Here is a 5,554-nt window from a genome sequence, read left to right on the forward strand (position 1 = left end):
GATACAGCCAATTATATTTGTTGACGTTCAGTTTTATGTGGGCTTGAGAGAGGTCCAATTTTGGAAATATCCTTCGTCCTGCTGACTATGCATGCATGTTCTGTGAAACTTTGCTGCAATGATGAGTGGCTGGATTTGTTAGCTGTTGTGTTTCACTGTGTAGTCCATATGCCCCAGTGACAGTAAAAGCACAGTTGTAAATTTACATGTTGGTGCTATTTTCCAACAATGGAATCCTATTGAACTCAGCTCTGGCATCTCCCAAGGGTGACAAATCACATAAACACAGGTAGAGGCACTAATTCTGGTCGTAAGGTGGAATAGTTAACAGGACACAGAAGAACTGGATGGATACAGGGAATAGGGAATAGGAATATTTACCCCTGGCTTTAGTTGAGGGAGTTGAAGGCTTTGTGGCCAGGGTTGTGGATGATGCAAAGATAGATGGAGGGGCTGGTAGGTCAGAAAAAGCAAGGGCTCTGCAGAAGGACTTAGACAGGTTGGGAGTGTGGGCAAAGGAATGACAGATGGGACACAGTGTAGCAAAATGTGCAATCATACATTTTGGTAGTAAGAATAAGGGCCTAGACTATTTTCTAAATAGGGAGAGGATTCAGAAATCGGAGATGCAAAGGGACTTGGGGGTGCTGGTGCAGGATTCCCAAAAGGATAATTTGCAAGTTAAATCAGTAGTAAAAAAGGCAAAAGCAATGTTGTTTTTGTTTCAATAAAATCTCAAAACAGGGGTGTAATGCTGAGGTTTTACAAAGTACTGGTCAGACCATATTTGGAGTATTGTGAGCAGTTTTGGGCCCCATATCTGAGTAAGGATGTGCTGACATTGGATATGGAGAAGATGTTTCCACTGGTGGGAGAGTGTAGGACCAGCCTCAGAATAAAAGAATGTACCGTTAGAAAGGAGATGAGGAGGAGTTTCTTTAATCAGAAGGAGGTGAATCTGTGGAATTCTGTGCCACAGACAGCGGTGCAACCTCCATTGGGTATTTTTAAGGCGAACATTGACAGCTTCTTGATTAGTAAGGTTGTCAAGGGTTATGGAGAGAAGGCAGGAGAATGGGATTGAGAGGGAAAGATAGATCAGCCATGATTGAATGGCGGAGTAGACTCGATGGACCAAATGGCCTAATTCTGCTCCTGTGATTTATGAACTTATGAACTCATGACGCAAAGATTTCTATCTTTAAAAAAAATAATTTAAGAAGGAACGGCAGATGCTGGAAAATCGAAGGTAGACAAAAGTCTGAAGAAGGGTTTCGGCCCAAAACGTTGCCTATTTCCTTTGCTCCATAGATGCTGCTGCACCCGCTGAGTTTCTCCAGCACTTTTGTCTTCCTTTAAAAAAAGAATATCCAGTTGGTAAAATTCAGGGTGTCATTAGCAGAAAAAGCCGATAGTTCAGAAGTCCCATCGAGCCACATGAGGGCTTCAAGGTCTGTTGGAAAAAGGCAGTGATGGAAGAATACTGCAGCAGTGGGTTTCAATGACAAATCTGACTAAAGCTCACAAAAATTAATAGTTTTACTAAATCTTTAAACTCCTGGTACATTGTGTTGCATTGGTGTTACTTTGTTACAAAATAAGAACGCTGCATGACTGTCTTGTTCAATAGAATCACAGTATGAGCACAGACTTAAGGACCTGTCCCACTTGGGCGTCATTTGCGCATCACGCAGGTGGTGCGTGAAGACTTTGTGAATCCCAAAATCCTGCGGCGCCACGCGCAACCGCGCGTCACTGCCTATGCCATTACGACCCACCACGCGCCATGCGCGCATCATGACACATGCGGCGTGCGTTGCAACGCATAAATGAAACGCAAGACACCCAAGTGGGACAGGCCCTTTAGATTCACAGAACAATTGCAAAGATGTATTATTTTACTGGAATCCCCCACCATAATGCATGGCTTCTCTGGACCAAATCAATGAAACTCATTTATCATTTGAATTGAATCATCAATAATTTTTTTTAATTCAAGATAATACATGTCAAATGAGGATGCATCTTTTCACATTCAGCGATAGGACCTCTATCAGTAAACCAACCAAGTTATTGTTTGTTTACAGATCGGCCATAACATTCACTTTGTTAAAGATGAAACACAAATCATTCTTGTAGTTGTAAAGAGTTTAACGCATCAAAAATGCTAATATGAATGGATATGCAGTGATAGTCATGATAGAACGGACTTGATGGGCCGAATGGCCTATTCTATTGGCCCACTCCTATTCCTTATGGCATGACCTTTTAACCTTAAGCCCTCGGGTGAGGTGTTTGAGGAATAGATCGGGTAGATGCACCGAATCTCTTGCCCAGAGTAGGTGAATCGAGGACAGAGGACATGTTGGGCAATGGGATATAGATGGAATGAATGATTAAGTCAAAACTTGGCAAACACAGTTTAACATGGAGATTCTGAGTCATCAACTTCATCAGGAGGAATAAAAAGGCCGATTATTACATAAATGGAAAGAGACACAAACGAATAATCGTCAGAAGGATTAGGTGCACCAGTGATTGAATTAGTAAAAGGTAGCAGGCAGGTCCAACAAGTAGTTAAGAGAGCAAATAGCATTTTGGCTTTTATTGCAAAGGGATTTTAGTGACAGCTGCACAGGTTGATGGTGAGGCATCATCTGACATACTGTGAGAGTTTGGTTCCCTTACTTGACAATGTGTGTGGCAACGCTGGAAGCCGTTTTTAGGATATTTGGTTCCGGAGATGAGAAGGTTATCCCCGGAAGAAAGGCAAGACAGCTTGGACAATAGACAATAGGTGCAGGAGTAGGCCATTCGACCCTTCGAGCCAGCACCGCCATTCAATGTGATCATGGCTGATCATCCACAATCAGTACCCCATTTCTGCCTTCTCCCCATATCCCCAGACTCCGCTATCTTTAAGAGCCCTATCTAGCTCTCTCTTGAAAGCATCCAGAGAACCTGCCTCCGCCGCCCTCTGAGGCAGAGAATTCCACAGACTCACAACTCTCTGTGTGAAAAAGTTCCTCATCTCCGTTCTAAATGCCTAACCCATTATTCATAAACTATGGCCCCTGTTTCTGGACTCCCCCAACATCGGGAGCATGTTTCCTGCCTCTAGAGTGTCCAAACCCTTAATAATCTTATATGTTTCAATAAGATCGCCTCTCATCCTTCTAAATTCCACACAAGCCCAGCCTCTCCATTCTATCAACATATGATTCCTTCTCATCCTTCTAAATTCCAGAGTGTACAAGCCCAGCCGTTCCGTTCTCTCAGCATATGACAGTCCCGCCATCCCGGGAATTAACCTTGTGAACCTACGCTGCACTCTCTCAATAGCAAGAATGTTCTTCCTCAAATTTGGAGACCAAAACTGCACACAATACTCCAGGTGTGGTCTCACTAGGGCCCTGTACAACTGCAGAAGGACCTCTTTGCTCCTATAGTCAACTCCTCTTGTTATAAAGACCAACATGTCATTCGCTTTCTTCACTGCCTGCTCTACCTGCATGCTTACTTTCATAGACTGATGAACAAGGAACCCCAGATCCCGTTGTACTTCCCCTTTCCCCAACTTGACTCCATTTAGATAATAATCTGCCTTCCTGTTTTTTGCTACCAAAGTAGATAACCTCACATTTATCCACATTAAACTGCATCTGCCATGCATCTCCCACTCACCCAGCCTGTCCAAGTCACCCTGCATTCTCATAGCATACTCGTCACAGCTCACACTGCCACCCAGCTTTGAGTCATCTGCAAATTTGTTTATGTTACTTATCTTAGAATTCGGACTTATTCAAACATATACGATCCAAAGGAAGTACAATAGGGTAGATGTTGGGATGTTTTCACCAGTAGGGGAGTCATGTACAAGGGGATGTAGCTGCAAAAATAAAGGGCTAATCATTTAAAACAGAGGTTCATAACAATGTCATCTCTCACTGGAATCATCTGCTCCCGAGGGTGGTGGAGGCCAGACCATTGGTGGCTTTTAAAGTGAAGATGGATAAATATTTGAAAGACAGAGACTTTGTGGGGAATGGCATAGAAGAAGAGTTGATGCCAACATAGATCTTATTAAATCGTGGAATTGGACCTGTTCCTAATTTTTTTGTAAACTTGTGCTCTTTTCCTGGTGAATTACTTTGTCCCAACAGAAATGTTTGACAGTTCAGAGTTGATCTCGGCAGTTAAGAGGTACTCCCATTGTAAATAGGTAATTCCATGGAACTATTTGTGCACATTCAAAACATTGAATTAAACTGTGCCACTGTAACCATTGAAATTATATTTATCATCTGTTTCTATCCTTCTGCTTTAGGGTATAAAAACACTATGTGCTTTGAGTTCAGATGGATTCCTTCACCAGATTTTCCCAACAAGTCTCTCTATGTGTCTGCTTGTGCCGAATAAACCAGTTCAGACTAGTCATAAGTGATAGGAGCAGAATTAGGCCATTTGGCCCATAAAGTCTACTCCACCATTCAATCATGGCTGATCTATCTCTCCCTCCTAACCCCATTCTCCTGCCTTCTCCCCATAACCTCCGACACTTGTACTAATCAAGAATTAGCAAGAAGGGTTTCTCCATTCACTGGGTAGGCCGTACAGCATCTTCGAGCAAGGTTCGAGGTAGCAATGACTGCTTTCTAATCCATACCTCGTGGTATTCAGACGTAGCAGTCCTGGTGAGTTCATGTTCCCCGGACTTGGAATATTTGACTGTGAAGTGCCCTTCCTACTACCTGCCGAGGGAATTCCAGGTCAGCTGCATTCAAGTCAAACGATCCCGAACAGTACAAGAAGGCCCGCTATGATCTCCACAAAGCCATCAAGGATGCCAAGAGACAATACTGGGACAAATTTGAGAATTATGGTGTCCCTGAAGGCTACACCTGTGGATAGTGCGTCCAGCTGCAGCTTATAATTGGTTGCACGAGGGATCTGGAGCTGCAGCTGGACAACCTTAGGATTATCTGGGAGTATGAGAGTGTCATAGCAAGGAGTTATAGTGAGGTGATCACACTGTAGGACCATGCAGAAAATAAACAGGTGACCACCAGAAAAGGGAGTAGGCAGGGAATGCAAGAATTCCCTTTAGGCATTTCCCTCCAAAACAAGTAAACCCTTTTGGATACTGTTGGGGGGGATGAGGATAGCAGGTTAGGGGAGAGCAGCAGTCAAGTCTCAAGTCTCTGGCACCAGACCTGTGTCCAATGCACACTGGGAAAGGGTGAAGGCAGACAGAGCAATAGGGGACACATTAGTTAGGAGGGGCAGGTGGCCCAGGATGAAATGTTGCCTCCCTAGTGCCAATGTTCAGGATGACTTAGAATAGCTGTAGAGCATTCTCACGGGATATTCTTCCCAGAGTAGGTTAATCAAGAACAAGAGGACATAGGTTTCAGATGAGAGGAGAATGTTTCAATAGGAATCTGAGGGGAAACTTTTTCACACAGTTATATGGAACAAGCTGCCAGTAGAAATAGTTGAGACAGGTACGCTAACACTATTTGAAAGATATTTGGACAGGCACATGGACAGAAAA

This window comes from Leucoraja erinacea, chromosome 3 (genome assembly GCF_028641065.1).
Source record: "Leucoraja erinacea ecotype New England chromosome 3, Leri_hhj_1, whole genome shotgun sequence".
Classification (NCBI taxonomy): domain Eukaryota; kingdom Metazoa; phylum Chordata; class Chondrichthyes; order Rajiformes; family Rajidae; genus Leucoraja; species Leucoraja erinaceus.